This window comes from Corvus kubaryi, unplaced genomic scaffold (genome assembly GCF_017639235.1).
Source record: "Corvus kubaryi isolate FWS band 111438036 unplaced genomic scaffold, C.kubaryi_AGA036_p1.0 37386, whole genome shotgun sequence".
NCBI classification, from domain to species: domain Eukaryota; kingdom Metazoa; phylum Chordata; class Aves; order Passeriformes; family Corvidae; genus Corvus; species Corvus kubaryi.
In genome coordinates this window covers 1841715-1860520 of record NW_024581128.1, presented here as the reverse complement: position 1 = coordinate 1860520, position 18806 = coordinate 1841715, and the positions used below count along the sequence as shown (strand labels likewise).

Here is an 18806-nt window from a genome sequence, read left to right as displayed (position 1 = left end):
CTCTGTTCAAGAGGGAAATGCAGAAGGTGTGAAGTGAACAAATAAAATGTTCAATTTTCCATCCCTAGCAGAGCAGAGGAGTAGGAATCAGCACGGCAGAAAAAGAGACAAGACTGGATAAACAGCAGAGATACAAATCCTGAACAAATCAGACACGTAATACTGGTTTGCATTCCCAGAACATAAATTAACACCTCGTAAGATGACTGTGTTTCTGAGATAAAATTTTGCTTTCCATGAATACCCTCTAAAACAGGCTTTAAAATCTTTCCATAAACATTTCAAGCAACTAGTCGAATTGAAGGGAATGTTTTCAAAAAGCAAATACAGCTGAAGGAAAGTCACTGCTTTTATTCACTTAAAAGTGAGTATTTGCAGGTCTTTAAAGGTATTCCCCAAGGTCAATAATTAACTAAACAATCTTATTTTGTACACATCTGTGGTGCAGTAAAAAAAAAACAGGCTCCAAGGTCTTTGTGCAAAACTATCAACAAGATCATCTCAATTGTGCTCAGAAGAACAAATGTTTCTAGCAATTGTTCTCCTCAACATGATACACACTTTCTGGTGCTCCCTAGAGGTAGTTGAAAGTGAAGTTTATGTCACCAGGGCACCTACACGGGATCAAAGGTTTCTGACTGCTTGGGATATGCATGGATGTGAGCAGGGAGGGATCAGGCCCCTCTTGCCAGACCCTGAACTGATTCAGGCTTTGAAACTTCAAACCCATGAGCTTCAGGGGAATTGCTCCCTGCTTACAAGGGTGGAAGAGCTGCACCAAGCCCCTGGGACCTACTGCAGCTACAGGCACACTGCACCTCCAGCAGGCCTGGCTGCCCGAGCTTCTTTTAAGTCTGGATTTTGTGGTTTGGTTCTCTCAGGTAAAGCCAGAGCCAAGCCCATGACACACTTCCTGCAGTTTTGCCCCACACACAAATTACAGGGGGACAGCTGCTGGATCTCCCAGCCGGGACACCAACTACCCCTGCTGAGCTGGTCCTTGTCCTGGTTTAACTGTGAGTACTCCTGAAGCAGTTTGGTAGAAACGCTGTAACTTCTAAGCCCAGTCTAACTGAGGAGTAGCTTGGCTCAGATCAGCTGAAGCAAACACAATCCTAAACAACCAAACTTGCAAACCCCAAACCAAACCACCTCAGAGAGAAATCACCTTCGGCAGACAGGCCGCGTTTTCACTTTTCTCTTGTAGCTGTGAAATTGAGACTTTCAAAGTAAAAGCCTTCATGCAATTGCTGCCCTGCCAGCGCTGGCCCTGAAAAACCCTGCTGTATGTCGGGAAAGCTGCAGTGCTGTGATGATATGAAATATTCCCTCGGCTGCTGTCTCTGGAAGTGTGTGCAAAGCCCCCGTGGAAGGCTGTACAGAGGCACAGGATGATTGCTTATAGACTTCCACCAGGCAGAAACAATCGTGCCCAAACTCACGAGCTCAATTTCTGTCTCGATTCTGTCAGATTATTGCTGTTAAGGAAGGCACAGCTACGAAAAGTCTGCCCTGAGATTCCCACCCTTTTAATTTCTTTGAAGAGGTATGTGTGTGTGTGTGTGTGTATATATATACTCATCTATCATTGAATGGTGAATACTCTGTTCATTCTGTTTGCCACACTACACAGGACCTGATGCAAAGCCCTCTTTAGTGCAGCGTTCAGAAGTCTCTAAGCATGAATCAGTGTGACCACTGCTGAAGGCTGCAGAACCTTGCACGTATTTTAACCTCTTGCTAATGGCAGGGGGGGAAAAAAAAAGACGACAGATCCTAAATTCTCTGCTTTTGCTATCAATTCAAAGATGGAAGTCACTTATAAACATCCTTCATTATTCCCAATGATTACTTGAAAAGAAAACCCTACCCCCACTGTCTTTTTTTCTTCCTTTTTTTATTCCAACAGGATGGTCTTAAAGGTCTTATTTTCCTCTCCTTTCATATTAGAGCAATTTGAGTACTGTCCATCCTGGATTCCTTGCAAGACACTACGGCAAGGCTGGCAGAATGGGGCCTTAGAGGCTAAGACACAAATCTGAGAACCTTTTTTTTTTGGTGTATGATTTGACAATTCCTGCTTCAAATGAAGAACTGTGAAATCTCCCCTCCAACTCCCCTGGATTTCAATAAAAGCAAGCAGGAAAAAAACTGTAATTAGTCCCACCATTTCTAAAGTGAAAAACATGAATAAATTATTGCAGGTTACCATTTTTCTGCTCTTCAATTACCATGAATGTCAAAATAAGAAAAAAAACTCTATTTATAGCAGTCCATTGATAGAGCAAGTTTTTAAAGCAAACAAAATTGTATTTTTCCAGCCTGTGAAAACGCCAATGTAGTCCCTTATTCTGTTATCTTATTATCTTACAGAAGTCTATCACCTGTTTTATGCTTTTACTGCAAAAAACAGGTCTTAGTGTAAGAGTTTGTACATAGAGATGAACAGGTAAAACACAATTTGAGTATCTCATTTCCTTCACGGGGATTAAAATTTTGGTACGGTTCCAGTATTTGCTGGAAACTCCTACTGGGCATTACTTCCTCACCGTACCCAAAATAAATTCCTCCAAAATTAATCATCTGTGGTAACAGCGTTGCTTTTTTACACCACTGACGCTGCTCGTACCTGTCAATTCCCCCCCAGCAGCAGGAGAGAGGAATTGCACTGCCAGCGCTATTATTGCTCTCACTTTTTCATTCACCGGGTCAAATTTTGATATCGTGCCGGATCCTGGGATGTGCTTTGTTCTCTAAAATTCTGTCAAAATTAATAAACAACCAAGACCTTGAGCCGAGACACCTGTCAAATACATGCAACCCCCAACCTCCCACTTCCAGACCCCGGCGCCCCGGGGGAGGCCGAGGCTCTCCCGGCCGAGCTGCAGTCCCCTCCCCAGGCTTTTCACCGCCGCCAGCAGAGCCTCCCCGGCTCTCCCCGGACCAGGCCCCGGCTCCGCTCTCCTTCCTCCCGCGGGAAACGACCTTGGCGGCGCCGGGGCCAGCCCCGATCCGCCCCGGCCACCTCCCGCTCCGCAGGCGGCTCCGGGGCGAGCCCTTCCCCTCCCCGGGGTCTCGGAGGCGCCGGCCCCGCCTCGCTCGCCGAGGTTCCACCGCCCGCGGCCGCCGCCCCCGCTCCCTGCGTGACCATCTCCCCGCCGCGCCCCCGCGCGCTCCCCATTGGCCGGCCGCGCCGCCCATCAACCCGGTCCTCGGTGCTGATTGGTCGCAGGTCAGGCCGGCGCGTAGGTCCCGCCCCCGGGGCTCCCCCCGGCCCTCCCCGGCACTTGGCGGCGGAGTGTCCTCAGAAGACTCGCTGGGCCGGAGGGGCCGCTCCGCCGCTGGCGGCCGGCCCGCGCTCCCATTGGCTGCCCGTCCTGCCAATCAGACTGGCCGCGGCGCGCCGTTGGCTGCCGGGAGGCCGTGGGGCGGGGCGCTCCCCCCGCCCCCGCCCGCGCGGTGCCGCCCTGTGACCAACTCCCGTGTGTGAGTCACGGCAGCGCCGTCAATGCCGTGTGCGGGCGGGCGGCGCTGCCTGGGCTGCCCCGGCCCCCCTCCCCCGGCACAGGGCTGGCGGGCCGCACTTGTCACCGTGTCACATCCTCCCCGCCGCCTGCCGACCCGGCTCACCCTCCCCAGCTCGGCCGCCGCCCGGGGCCGCCGCAGCGGCATGGGATAGAGCCGGGCACAGCCGCCCCCGCTGCTCGTTTCACACTGACCTCCCCGCGGTTTAAATCCCTCCCCCGCGTGTCCCCCCCGCCGCCTCTTCGCCTCCCCCGCGCCCCCTCTCTCCGCCGAGCCCCCGCTCCCCCGGGCGCCTCCCTCGCCGGTCCTCGCCGCGGAGCCCCCGGAGCGGGTGAGTGCCGGGCACGGCCCTCCCGGGCTCGCTGAGGGGGCTGGGGGTGCGGGGGGCGCGGGCCGGGGCAGCCCCGGGCTGTGCGGGGCCGCCGCCGACAACTGTTCCAAAGTTGGGGCATTCCCCTCCCAGCACAGCAGCCTGGCACTGCCCGCTCGGACTGCAAAAGAAAGGGGGGAAAAAAAAATAGATACAACCCCCCCCGGCGTCGTTGCCAACTTCTAACGCGTGTCGTGCTGCCGGTGATTGTAATTTTGGTTTTATTTTGTTCTTTTCCCCGCCCTGGTTGAGGCTGTGGTGATGGTTGACGTGAGGGTATCCCGAAAGCCGCCCGGGTCGAACAACCCCTCCATGCCAGGCTCTGGCCACTGTCCGTCCTGGAAAAGCGGGGAAACCTACCTTTTGTATTTCCAGGTGCCCCATCCTCCTCCCCGCCCTGTCGTTCCTGGATGTTTCGCTGTTACCTGGGCTTCACTTGCCGTGGCAGGAACATGCGTGTTTGGAGCGGGGAAGCCGTGGTCCGCAGCGGGGAGTTTTGGTGTCTTGGCTTAGTATTGGGAGCGCTTGATGTGAAATGGTTATGCCTCTGTTTCACTGCTATTGATTTTTCTTTTTTTTTTTTTTTTTCCCCCCTCTTCTTAATGTATTTTTAGAAACGTGAATGTGGTATATGTTCTCGTGTGCTGTACGTACAGAACAGCTAAAATAAAACAGAGGCATGGAAAACCCCAGCAAATACAGCAATGCTTCCATGCACAGGGCATCCAAAGCCTCAGTACTCTGCTGGGTTTATTTATTAATATTAATTGCTCGATCTTTGTAATTTATATCATATGGAAACTAATTGCTGAATTGAAGGTTTACCAAACCTCGCAGGGCTCCAAAATAATCTTTCTCAGGCATCTGAAAAATAAATCTACTGAACTTTTGTTAAGAGGAAAGGCCAGCATCATTCTGGGAATCCTCCACGTAAAGTTTCTAAAGGCAAGCACTGTTGTAAATAAGTCCTAGTAAAGTATGGTTTTACTCAGTGAGTACTCAAGTTTATGCAGAAGATCAGTGAATTTCTAGAGGAAATTAAATCTTTACAAAGTCTTGTCTAGCTTTTATCTCTAAACAGAGAGAGGGAAACAAAAATCAGCTGTGAGATTGACATCAAATAGAAAAATCAGTCCTTTTCCCAAGGAGTAACTTGCCCAACATAACCTGAAAACTTCCTAAATTTTGCTTGGAGGAGGGGGGGGAGGGCAGGGTCCTTCAGCTGATCTGTTGGCTCAATATGAAGTGGGCCTGTTTCTCCTCTGGAACTAGTTTAGCACCAGTGTAACTTCATTAACAGAGCGGATTTGCATTAATGTGAAGAGTAATCAAGAAACTCACGTTTTCAGAAAGGCCCCTATAGTAATGCCGTGACAAGCCGTGATTCCTTCCCTCATCAGACCCAATTACACCACCCTTACTCACCCTGAGTGGTACTTCACTGCGCAAGTGCTCCCTGCGATGCTTGTGTGACTACTTGTGTACTACAGTGCCAATCCGGGTGAGGTAGAGTGGCGCTTATTTGTTCGTAACTATTTTATTCCTTTGCCTTGAAATGACAATGTGTTGGATAACTATTTTTCCTTGGGCCATGAAGAAAACTTCTGAGGATTAAATGTAAATCTGCTTTGTTAAGTGACCGTTCCAAAAACCCAGTTTAAGACTCCTGTGCTGCCAGGTGAAACGGGCAGGTAAGTTTTTTGTGTGTTTAGCTTTCTCTTGTTGCTATGGAAAGTAGGAAAAAGATTGTTGAAAAATTAATTATCTTGTCCTGAAATTCCTCTGTGCCTGTGGGATTCCATACCTATATGCGGTGTCCAAGTTGGAGTTGTTTTTCTAATTCCCCTCTGTCTCTAGAACCGTCCCCACCCCCCAAACATTCACATTGCATTGTTTAAATGTTTGCTGTTGAAATCACTGGCAGAAGGATCAGGCCCTCGGCTGGTCTTCTTTAAAGCAGTTGATAATGACTTGGATGTGATGTTGTAGAAAGATAATATTATCTGGTGTGTCCATAGCTCAGATCCACTGTCTTACTACAATCTCAGAAAAAAGCTCTGTGCTAAGCAGCCTGTAAAGAAAATATGTCTAACAAAGCAGAATTGTCTTCTGCCTTTCTGTATGTATTTATAAATCTCTTGAAAGTTTGCTTGATGCTCTTTCAGAACAAGACAAGATCCCTTCATGTTTGTTTCATGGTTTCACTTCCTCGTATGACTGTGTTCATTGCTAAGCCTTTGTGTCACTGATTGAGATGTTATTGTAATTAACATTAATTATGCAAACTAGATTGTTTTTAGAGGCTCTCCAACTCTGTATTGATACTGTCAACTTGTTTGTTTGTTGAACAAAAATCCACGCATTTCACCGTTCTTAGGGGAAATAGATTAACTGATTCCAACCTAATGTATGCATGGGAAACCATAGCAAAATCAAGGTATATTAGCTCAAATGGCACATCGAATCTTGATGGATGTGGTGAATAAGTATGGTCGGATCTGAAATACCAAGGCAGGGTAAACAGGGGGAGCAGGAAAGGGGACTCAAGGTACAGTCATTCGGGGAGGGTGTTCACACTGCAGAGTTCCATTACGTTTTTTCCAGATAGACAGTATTAGATTAATTGGGCCAAATTCTGCTGTCCCTAATTGAACAAAACTCTCACTAAAATATACTGGAGCTGTCCTCTTGGTTATGAACTGCTGAATTTGTTTGAGAAACGGAGAAAAACGGCAGTGTTTGCTCATTAATTATTTAGGACGTTTTTGATTTTAGACTTGGAGAAGATGTCTTCCTTAAATTTGGTTACAAAGCTGTTCCAGGGTTGCCTTTTTTAAAGAAAAACTTAATAAAAATATATTTGAAATATACATCCCTGTAGCAATGGTAACATTTTATAATTGTTTTTACAATGTTAATTGTAGTGACACTCACAAAAGTCTCCATGTTTGATTCTGAATGACCCTCTTGAAACCCTTCTGAGCTGAGAAGGACTCTAGAATTTCTCCCTAGAACTCATAATTGTTGCAATATTTATATGTTGTATTCTTGTGTACTCTTAGGAAGAAAAAAAATAGAGGTGGGGAGAGTTTAGATGGGAATTGGTTGTTAGAATATCACATCTGAAAGTATATGCAGACTGGCAGATTATTCCCTGTTTTAAAAAACAAGTCTCTCTAACTTTCCATTTAAATAAGCAAAATTTGGTTTGCAGTTTGCTTTGGGTAATGAAAAAGAGATTTTTTTTTTTTGTTTCTACTTTTGGTGCAGTGGTCCTCTGGAAAGTTAGAAATGGCGCCCTGGGGCTCAGCGAAGTGGAGGGTGTATAATTATATGGGAAGGCTCCATAGCATCAGTGAATTAGCATTAGCAGCTGAGTGAGTTTGTTAAGCTGTAGAGATGGCATTATGGAAATCAATAAAATGCTGATTTCTTTTTCTTATTGCAGATTCTGTGTTAAAAGGAAAAGATGCTATTTGTTTGTCTGCCTTTCATGTAGGCTTGCCAAACCATTAGTTGATTTGCAAAGGCAGGTTTTTCAGTTCAGGTAATCAGTAGTCAGGTTTGTTTTGTTTTGCTTTTTTTAAACTCTTATAAATCTTTATTTATTAGATTGTCTTCCAGAAATCACACTAACGTCTTGGCCTGCAAGCGGCTTCACGTGTGTCTGTTTGTCAGCAGAGACAAGAGGGAAGGTCACTTATTTTTCTTATGACATGCTGGTGTGGCATTGTGTGTTGTAGCCCAAATGTTCTGTGTTCCTGATGTTCCTGTTTCTGCTTTAAATTAAATTCTTCCAAGGGTTTGGAGGGTTCCAATGCGATATACTGAAATCCACAGTCAAAATAAAAGAGAAATAGTGACCTTAACTGTTTTCAGAGGTGGAGGCAGGAGGAATGATATTAAGCACTGTGAGATCTGTAATATGCATTGGCCTTTATTTCTTTGTCTCAAAGCTTCTCCTGCTTTTATACCAGAGAGACAAGTACCCAGATCATTCATCACACTGAGCTCCTACAGAGACATGACAGACCGACAGCCTTATGTTGCACACTGTGGAACGTGTACGATGCATTAGGTTCTGATGATCTATATAAAACATTTTAATTGGGAGGAACTGTAAATGGGAACGGCTGTCTACTAATCCAAGGGCTTCGCTTTTTCTTCTCTCCTTCCCGACTGAAATTAAACTTAAGTTCACAATCAAATCATTCTGCTTTAATGTAGATTTATGCTGTGACTCTTGATGAAATGATTTATTCATGCTAAGATACACTCAGGACTTTGGGGGACCCCCTCTGCCTTCGTGGTGGATGCTAATTTGATGGACTTTCTGGAACTAGGAAAGTCCAACCCTGTGGCTTCTTCAAGGATGCTGCAGCGAACATCTGTTTTGTGACATGTGAGCAGCCTATGTGACAGAGTTCAGGTATCGTGAGGCTTGTGGAGCACGTTCTTGTATGAAGAGAAACAGTTCAAAATGCTGGGGGTGTGATGCAGAAAACATTAAAGGTCGGCAACTTGGAAAATTAATGCTGTGGTTCATGTTGGTATTTCAGAGGGAATTCTGATGGAGGCGTGGTCCCAGCGAAGGTAAACTCACCGGTCCAGCCACACAGATAAAATAGCAGCCTTACTCTTATCTCTTTGGTAACCCAAACCTGGTTGCTGATAAACTGGAAAATTATGTTTATAGTTTCCCTATGCTTTGTTTCTGCTAATCTCTAATTAAGTAGATCCAGAGAAGGCCAGCATGGTGCTTTTACTGCTCAACTACAGCTTGGAAATGACACTCTGCTTTCTAATGATTACAAGCAGGTGAAGTGACAGGAAGGGCAGAGATGTTGGAGTAATGTGATATGCAATTAAATTCCTGATTCTCTAAAATATTTACCCATATCTGTAGTGATCCACAGTACTTCATATCTGGCATTGGCCATGTGTGTCTGGTTAAAGACAGTTAAAAAGCACAGAAATGGGGGGGGGGGGGGGAGGGGAGGGAGGGAGGGGAAGATAAAAGGATGAAAAGATCTTAGCTGAACCAGAACAAAACCTCTTTAGCTCCTACTATTTGAAATAGGGAGGAATCCCAAGAAATAACAAGGGTAAAGTCTCTCACAACTGCCAAATTACTGTAGTGATTGTGACTCTGAAAAAGCAGGTTCTATCTAGAGAAGCAATTGTAGTTACTCTGTGGTCTTGTTATAAAACTTGCTAATGTGGTTAAAGCCACACTTCTGAGAACAAGTGCATTGAGAGCTTGGATTCTTTTTCTTAAAAATGTGGAAGTCTATATTCATATATTTTCTGGGGGGCAGGATAAAATACTGCTTGTTGGATTACCCAATTTCAATATTGTTATTAAAAAAAACCCACACCCTGTTTTCCACCTGTCAAATGAAGTCAGATATTCCTGTGGATGCCTTTTTCTCTTTTCTCTTTTTTTGTTGTTTCCTTCCTTCCTTCTAAGAACCTTTTAATCATCTGCTTTCCTTCTTTCTGTCCTACTGAATTCCTTTCTTCTTGTTGTTTTGATTCCCTCCGCTTCTTTCTAGATAAATTTTTTTTCCAACTTGTTATTGTTCCTTCTAGTCTTAATCAACTACCAATGTTGCTGCTTGCCTATAGAACCACAAGGTTCATGTCGAGGTGTGTCCTGCCAATAATATTTAGCATCCTCTGTCCTTGGCAAGGAAAACGTTTACCACTGTCCGATGGAAAACGTGAAGGGAGAGCCTGTCGGAGGTGTGACTTGAATTGGTGCAGTCATCTAGAAGGAGTCAGGGCCACAGCCACGAATACCCAGGTGTCATCAGCTTCAGCCATGTGCCCTGTGCTGTAGCAAAGCAGGTTTTTTGCTTCTTCTATCCTTTGCAGAGCTCACTTTTTTTTAGTTTGTTTTCCTGCTTCTACTTATTTGGCTGTCTTTTCTGTTTTAGTCTTTTCTCATCTTTAATAAGTAATAGCTACCAATGACCTCTCAAACTGTGTCACAGGGGCGTTAAGGCTAGTGTGTTTTCCCTCATCCTGTACTGGAATATTTGGCTGTTGCCAAAGAAATTGAGGTCAGAATCAGGGTGTCTTGAGTACCATGCACCAGAAGAATATGTACATATGTGTTGAAGATACCAAAATACTCTTAAAAAAAAATCAAACAAGACTTGTAAAGTTCAAAAAGCTAATATCTGTTTCGAGATGCAGTGCGAAAACTAAAGTATAAAATGAGATAGGTAAAAATGCAGCCTTTTTAAGAGAACCTTTAAACTATTAAACCTTTTTAAAGGAACACATCAATTCTTTGCTGAACCTTGTCAATTGAAGGAAGGTAAGCAGTCCTTACTGTGAGAGGGAACAAATCTGATAGTAAACTTTCTAAACAGAGCTGAGGTCTTTAGGCCTGATGTCAAGTGAAGGAAGTAGTGACAGATATGCAATGGGAAAATGCCCAGGAACAGGCATTCAGCCAATCCAAGGAGGCTGTTTTAACTGTCCTTTGATTTGGATATTCTTAATTTATTCTGCTTTCAGATATTTCAGTGCAAATTCTAGAAAAGGCAGTTTCTGTCTTTTTGGATTGGCAGGTTTTTGTAGCATGCCTACGTTGAAAAATCCAAAAGAAGGGGCAGGTAAAAAAGTAAAGCTCAGGTATAGTTTTCTTCTGTCCCTCCTGCCATGTTCAAAATTATATCTCATCTTGTTCTTATCCTTGTTCAGGATAAAAGCTGTGATAATCCATTTCCTTTGCTGTGATAATCCCTTCCCCAAATGTCTTGGTAGCATAATTTGATTGTGGTGCTTGGACAGCTATCATATCACTCCTACAAAGCAACAGTAATAGTTGTTACAAACAACAATATAATCCAAGAAATCCAGAGTTAAAGTGCTTACAGCAGTGACTAATTGCATGCTAGAGAGTATTACTGTATCTTCTGATTGATGTCCCTCATTGGCCAAGACAGACTTGCAGATGAGTTCTTAACGTATTATTTAACAAGATGGTAGTGCTCTGTGTTTAAATTGCTTGTTGTTGTGGGTTTTTTTATTGTCCCTCCCCAGTGTGGGGTTCAGAACCTCCTTATTACTTTTATGGGAAAGCCACAGATCCAGATTCCTTCTGGAACTATTACAGCATGAGGGAACAAATTGTGTAGGGATTTTTTTCAGGAGCTACTAAAGTAGCCTGTGCTCCTTACTGAAGAAAAGTTAAGAATCCTTGTAATTGCTGGGGCTTTTGTGTGGTTTTTGTTTTCTTTTTTGTTTTTCCTTTGCCTTTCTTTCCCACTTGAACCCTGATTCTGAAGGAGCTGGAACAATTACCCAGCCTATCTTACATCTTCCCATTCAGAAGAGGGTGGAGTGGGAAAGAAGGTCTGCATTGGACTTCAGATATTCTCTCTAGCCCCTTTGCCACCCCTAAGTTACACTACTTCAACCAGAAAAACAGCAGAGGGAAAGTTCTTGCTGGTACAGTTTTTCCTGGCTTTAATGAGAGATTTTTACAAAGAGAGGAAACAGTGTAGGTGAATGCATCCAGCACCCTTTAGGAAAGGGTCACCACCACAGGGATGCTGCTGAAAAAGGATGCCAAATCCTCCCAGACTCTGTACCAGGCTCTTTGAAAGGCTCCTATGAAATAAAGAAGCTGTATAGCCAGTGTGCATGTATATTTCTGAAGGTAATGCTGGATTTCTGCCATATCACAAACCTGATTAGAATAATTTATAATAAAAAATGAGGCATGGATTCCAGAAATGGATAATGTGGTGGGGGAAAGAGGGAGGTAAGTAGCAGAGAAAGTAAATCTGAAGGTTTTCCTGGACTGCGGATGTATCCCAAAGTGTGGCTTTACTGCAAGTGTCTGTAGGAAGAAACAACAGTCCTAATTTTTGATGTCAGAGATGACTGTTACATGGTTGCCTTAATATACATACTGTGCACTGCTGTTTGTTTATTTATTTGCAGTAGGACTTGGGGTATTTCAGGTACTTTCCAGGTGCTTACAGATAATTTCTGCTCCAAGGACTTCACAAATCAGAGAGGCCAGAGGAAAGTAAATGGGCGGGAATTTAGTACTGAGAAGCAGAACGAGATTCTCGGGAGGCAGGGCCCTTGAGAGGAGTGCGAGTGTGTGGCAGAGGTGCTGTGCAGGTAAGGTGGGGAGGAGGATACCTGCAGTGGTCTTCAGGAAAGAAACAGGTACTTGGTGTGTCTGGAAAGAAGAGAGATCCTTTTACTTTGCTTCTGCATTGCAAGTCAGCCTGTGGTCAGTTTAGAGCTCCCAACTCCCGATCCCTCTCTTGGATCCTTTCCACTGCATTTGTCATTGTGTGATGTGGTGGCTTTGTAAGTGAAGCTACTCTGTCATGTTCTGTGCAGAGAAGTGCTGTGAGAATGGGAAAGCAGGGGAATGAGGCACGTGAGGTGTGTGCATGCAATATGAGGCTTGGCATGGCCAGGGAGAAGTAGCATTGGGGTTTTGCACAAGCATTCTTTGGGTCACGAAGTGTCATCATCTTCAGTTCAATTTTTTTGCTGTGATTAAGGCCCTGAGCATGCCTGTAATGCAAAACAGAAAACATAAAGAAAATGTTTTCTCTTCAGCCATCATTCTAGCACGCTTATGTATGTATGAATCATTCCTCCTCCATCTGGAAGGATGAGATGCAGAGCTCTTTTCTAAGGAGGTATCTAAAGTACATCCTCATAGCAGCCAGCAATTGGCATGACAAAAGGTTTATAGCAAGTGGCTGGCACTTTTCCCATCCATCTTGCCACTGGAAACATAATGCTTTTGCAATGTGCTTGTTCTTCAGGCACCAGTGTGCAGAGCCAGTCCTTGGGACATGCAAACAGAGCAGTTGCATGTTGTTCGCGGCACCTCCTCACCAGCCCAAAAACTGGGAAGAGGGAATAACACCGATAAACTGTTTTCCTTCATTTAAGCATGACGTGGAGTGGATGGGAACAGTGGAACATCCCCAGGTGTGGGAAGATGGGCAGCATGGCATCTGGCACTGCCGGTGTAACATCAAGTGTGGGGGAAGACTTTGTTTTGCTTCTTGTATGCTTTGCACAGAACAAGGAAAAATTTAGTAGTATTGAGTGCACAAGGAAAAAGGTCTGATTTTTAAAAATGTCATTTGTTGCCCATGTAAACTATCTTGTAGGCATTCTGTCTTTCACTCAATTTGCAGGAAGGCCAAGGCCCTGAACCAATTAACTTAGTCTTAAGTGTTCCTGTGATGTCAAGAAAGGGTTTTATTGTGCTTTTTTTTGCAGAGGAGTGTTTAATGTGGTGTCAGAACAGGCAGTAGAAAGAAGGGCCCCTTAATCTTAGTGCTCTGCTTTAACAACTCTATTGTTACCTTTCTCTTTTGCTGACCATGACTGGGAGTGTCCTTGTCTTACAGCAGTGGCCAGCTCTGTATGTAGTTCAAACCTAAATGCAGAAACTGGATGTTCTTCTGCTGAAGCTCCTTGAGGCACTCTTGAAACTCACCAAATGCATGCCCATGGGATTGGACATGTCTTTGCTGCTTCTTTCTTTGGAAAGGTGGTTGGAGATGAAGTAGAGGAGAGTCCAGGATTCATTGCCTGCCCTCAGGATCCTTGGTGTAGTAATGAGCTTGTATTTTGGACCAGTTGTTCTCAGAGCTGGGACCAGTGGCTTTTCCTCCCTGGGGCGTGCCTCTGCAAACAGGAAGAGCCTCTCTGCTCCTCATTCCTGCTCTGCTTTTTAACCAGTGTCTGTTCAGCAAGACAGGCTCATATTTCTGCTGTGGGAGCTGAGAGTCACCTCTCCATCTCGCACAGGATAGTCTGGAGGTTTAGGGCACTGCTCCTGCGAGGCCTCAGCTAACTTGGATCGCAGTCGGAATGGCAGGGAGGAAATCATCAGTCTGCCTTACTGGAGAGTGCTAAGTCCTGCTCTGCTGCATGGAGAATGCAGGCTGCTTAGTGCCTTGTATATGAAGCACTTCAGCTTTTTGGAGGACGGGTTGCTGTCTTAGTGCATGGACACAGAAACCTCCTTTCTGCTTCTTTGCAAAGGGTAGGTTTAAGATGCAGCCCTGTTCTTGGCATCTCTTATGAGGTGACTCTACATAGTGACATGCTGACCCCAGGAGTTCAAAGTACTGTCCTGTTCCCTGGTGTACTTTGGGTTTGGGATAGAGGGAGGTGGCTGGTGTGTGTGTAGGCTTTCTGCAGCAGGGCTTCTGTTCTGAGGTGAAAACAGCTGCACCCCTTTCCTTGTGAGCTGTTGTGGCTGCAGGCCAGGCTGCAGACTGTGAAACCCTCCTGTGCCACTGAAGCTGAACACTGTGTTTGTCTGCTGCCTCCCAAAGTGCTTTTGGGGGGGCTGCTCTGGATCTGGGATATGAAACGTTGTCTTGGAAAGCCACTCTGCCCTGGAGAGTGAAATACTCCTGCATATTAGGGCACGGTGTTGGAGTTTGTATCTGGGGAGAGCTTTTCTTTTACTATGTCTCAAGCTTGTGTGTTTATCATTTTTCTGATACATGAATGCCCGGAAAAGACCCTTCAGGCAAGGATGCTTTGTTACTTTCTTTAGCTTCATAATTGCTGTTTGTACTACAGTGCAATAAACACAATTAGCATTTTTGGCTTATTTCAGGGTGTGTGCTTGCATGTGAAAAAGACTGGATATGTTAACTCTGCCATCTCTCTTACCTGTACCTGAGATATTATCTGATTATGATCTTTCCTGATACATAACTGCTATGGAAAGGAAATAACACTCCCTATACTTTTGGAAACATTTCAGTAGCTTGACTTCAGTATCCAGTACAGTGGTAACAGGGGTGAGTGGTGTTACATTCAGTCTCTTGCTTTGAAAACTGGCTTGTGTATCCTGCAGAGCACGGTCAGCCGGTGGGGGATGTTCATATTGCACACTTCACCTGCAGTGTCCAATTGGAACGTGCTCCATGTGTGTAAATTCAGCTCTGCTTTTCTCTGTGTCATGGGTCAGAGTTTACAGTCTGGGGACCCCTGAGGCAGAAGAATTGCTCTGCCATGTGTGTATGAGTATGCTCAGCAGGTGTATTTTGTCCTGTAAAGTGTTCAGTATTTTCTAGCCCGAGTCAGCTGTGGGTATTTCCACTTGTTGAGAGGCTGAAGACCAGGTTCTCATGACCTAAATTGTGCCTAAGGCTCTGTGCTTGAAAGCCAGGAGTCAGATGGAAGGAAATAAAAGATACAGTGACTTGGGTGCAGTTTAGGACATGTGAATCTGGCTCCTCCTCTCCTCAAATACCAGTGTGCCAGAAGCATCTGATGTAGGAAGCTGCTAGGAACAGGCCAGGCCAGTGACCGTCTTTCACTTTCCAAAGTATTTCTAAACATCCCAAACTAAACTTCCCACCTTTAACCAATTTGAATTCTCAAGCCAATCCTTTCAATGTTAGGCAGAGCAAAGAACCCGATCCAAGCAGCGCTGCTTACTCCTGGAAAAGGTCCTAACATCTCACTTTACCCTCTGGAGGATAACTGGAGGGGTGGGGGAGAGGCCTGGAGCTGTGCTGGTACGTGTTGTTTTCTGCCTCCTGGGATTTTTGATGTTGTGTGCATTTTTTTGTTTTTCCATCTTATACAAAATCTGGAAGCTTGTGTTGCAGCTGTGGCCTAGAAGGAGTAGTCAATGCTCTGTGACCCAGTAGCACCAGATAGACCTGGTGATGAATGAGGGAGAATTTGGGGCTCTCAGACAGGGATGCTGAGGTTGTTTTGCAGCCTTCTGAGCATGCTGAGCTGTGGGGGTCTGAGCCCTCTCAGGCTTGCTTGTGGCCACAAAGAGTGTGATCTCTCACTATGTTGGCCCTGGTAATCTCTGACTATCAGTCATCCTCTTCTCGTTTGGAAGAACTTTGACTTAATGAGAGATACATCAGCTTGAGTAATTTCTATTTGAAGATATTAAGCTCAGTGAATACTGAAGAATATCATATCCTAAGCTTTTGAGCACTTCTGAGTGTAATGCAGTGCTCTTCTTGGAATGATTTGTTTCAACTATAGGGCCAGTTTAAATAGAACTATTTAAGTGTATGTTGCTGTTCATCATACATCAAAAAGTGAAGTTCAGTGAATAATGAGTTACCACAGGGCACCGTAATGAGATAAGAACTCGTCACAGCTTTGCGGTAAGTGGCAATGTCATTAAAAGAAAAAAAGGCTTTTTGTCTATAAGCTTAATTGGAAAAGCCAGAAATCTTGAGTGGAGATTTTTAGCATGCTGACCAACTGAAATATATTTTAATAAGAGCAAATTTATGTGTGTAGAGGGTGTCCAAGATTTTGATCGCTGCATGAGACACATGGCTTTGGGATATTTTCCTAGGTATGCCTTTTGTGTAGATAAGTGACAGTACCTGATTTCTGGTCCTGGAGGGAAAATGTACTACCTTATTATTGAGCAGCTTCCCAAGATGCAGCAATTGTCATTAAAACTCAGCAGTAGACCACGGAGCTGTATTTGGCAGGTGGGGACTTTTTTTTCCCTAAACTTTTAATGGCAATGACTTGCAGTTATGTCATGCTGTAGTTTTAAAGTATGCAAGGCAGTTTGACTCATTTATGTTCTCATTCGGGTTTCTAATGTGCACACAGAAGCAGCTGCTTTCTGGGATTGCTGATAATATGGAATATGGTGAGGATGGCCAGCCCTTGCTGCGTACAGGGATATTGGGCACTCACTCTTTCACTGAGTTTTGTAGCAAAGCCACTATGCTCGAATTTCCCTGTCTGCAGAATGTGGCTCCACCCTGCAGTTTATAAAAAATTTTAAATAAAAATTTTTAAGAGGAATGATATGCAAGATCCATGTCACTTTTCTTCCCTTTGTGGTGCTTACTTTAAGTTATTGCTTTTTAGCAAGTAGAATCATTGTCCTGCTGTGGTCTCGGGGATAGTTAGCAGGACACCACAATCTGCCCATCTGCAGCAGCTCTGCTGGAAGGGTCTCATCTGCAGGAGCCCTTGTTTGCTCTTAAGGATGAAATGCAATTGAGCATCTGGTGAAGTCTGCTTATGGTAGAAATTAGCTATAAATATATACCTGGGGATTTTTTAATCATTAGTCTTAAATTGATTATTTCCTACCAGTTGTAGGACTCCAAAGAACTGCTTTTTCTTCCATAAGAAAAATATCAGTTCGGTGGGCAAATGCAATGCTACAGGTAAGATGTGGCAACAATAGTGCATGAAGAGCAGTGTGAGGAAAACGACAACTTCCTGCTCTGTGATGTCTGATTTTTTTTCTCCCCCTAATTACATGGAGTTGGAAGAATGAGCTGGTAGGATATGAATGTTGCCATCCAATTATAAGAGTTGTGGTCATGGGTGCCATGCAAGTATGAAGCTTCAAGAGACTATAATGTGTTTTGGGGGCAGACCAGGAATAATTCAGGCCTGCATATGGCTTTTTCTGATAGAAAGGTAAGTTAAGGGAATGTCTGCAAAGCTAGTGCCCAAAGCTGGAATCGTGCTCCCTATTCCAGTTAAACCAATATGTAAACAAACCAGTTCACTTGATGTTCCCATTAATTTGGACTGCTTACCTTTCCAGTTTTTCTAGCTTGTGATTTGAGCAAAATGAGCCAGTAGGAAAAATGACAGTCTGAAACTGGCTTGGCTTGTCTCTGGCTCTCCCCAGAAAGCCAGTTCCTTTTCTACCACCAAAATAGGGCCTGGCTCCATAGCTATTGTTTAGGACACCTGAGACAGCAAGATCATCTGCCACTGCCTAGAAAAGGGGACAGCAAGGGAAAACTTTCAATCCTTTGCCAGCTCCTTCTGCATCTCTCTACCTCTCATCTCTCTCTAAGGCCTTTCTCCACTCTACAAATGGTGTAGCAGCTGTGGCTTGAATATCCCTGGGGCTTTCCCCTCACTCTGGGCTATTTAACTGTGTCCAGCCCTGGCCCCTCTACAGGCACAGGCAGCAGAAGCTGTGTGTGGGGCCAGTGTCACGTCTGCGCCGAGCACGCTGCTCTGACAGCCCTGCTCTGCCTGTGCCTCCTTCCAGCATGGACACACTGCACAAAGCGGGCTGACCTCTGGGAAGACAAGTTGTGCCATTTTTCTGACTTGAGACCTTCAGGCCTGCGATGACCTTGACCCTCTTGTCCCTGAAGAAGGGAATACTCGAAGAAGCCTTTTCTTTTTAATGGGCAACCAAAACTTGGGTTACTGAGGGATCTCTGGGACCAGTTGAAGTAGGTTTTCTCAGTGGGTGTGTGTGTGAGGGGGAGTGGCAAGGAGAAGGAGACTGGATACTCAGCACAACATTTGATTTGATTGTGTAACTCCACTGCAGTATGCTCATGAGGTGTGTTTCTGACTTCACCAAGAATCACTGAAGGTGCAAAGCCCCTCTGTGTCCTCTGTGTTCCAGGAAGTCCAGATAAGCTTCTGGCTAAGCAGTCAACAAGTCCACAGAGTCCCTTTGGTGTTTCGATGCCTGTGGAAAGAGTAGTTGGCAGTAGAAGTAATTTTCTGGCTTTTGTTGCTGACTGTGACCAAAAAAAAGTCAGCTTTCTTAACCTGTGATGATGCCAAGGCTGTGTGCAGGCTGGAGAATGCAGCCAGTGGTCTTTCCCTGGTGCCTTGGGTCTTTCGAAAGAGATTTTATTGGTACTAAAGTACACCTTAACCTTCCATGGGATCTGGTTGAATTCAGAGGTCTGTAGCTGAGATTGAGGCCTTCCTTCCACTCAGACTCACTTCACCATCAATTTTTATATGGCTCTGCATAGTGCAATAGTAGAGATTTTGATGTTCTGTATTCTCACACATCACTCCATGCTTTGGTATGCTGCCTGTGTATTAGTGGATCCAGTTGGAATGCTTGCCTACCAAAAGTGTTTCCTTTTTTCTCTTGATATTGCTAGAA

The 18806-nt window shown here is 44.8% G+C and overlaps 1 protein-coding gene across 3 annotated transcripts in view; it reads left to right on the top strand.

Annotated features, from left to right (window-relative positions):
• The first annotated feature begins 3491 nt into the window (after nt 1-3491).
• SERTAD2 (SERTA domain containing 2) overlaps nt 3492-18806 on the top strand; it is a 79403-nt gene continuing 64088 nt past the window's right edge. For 2 of the 3 annotated variants that reach the window (XM_042036718.1, XM_042036716.1), the window contains exon 1: nt 3492-3856. The gene's annotated coding sequence lies outside the window, so the exon portion shown is untranslated. Of the gene's footprint in view, nt 3857-5381; nt 5587-18806 lie in introns of those variants that run through there. The other variant, XM_042036717.1, reaches the window with a different exon arrangement.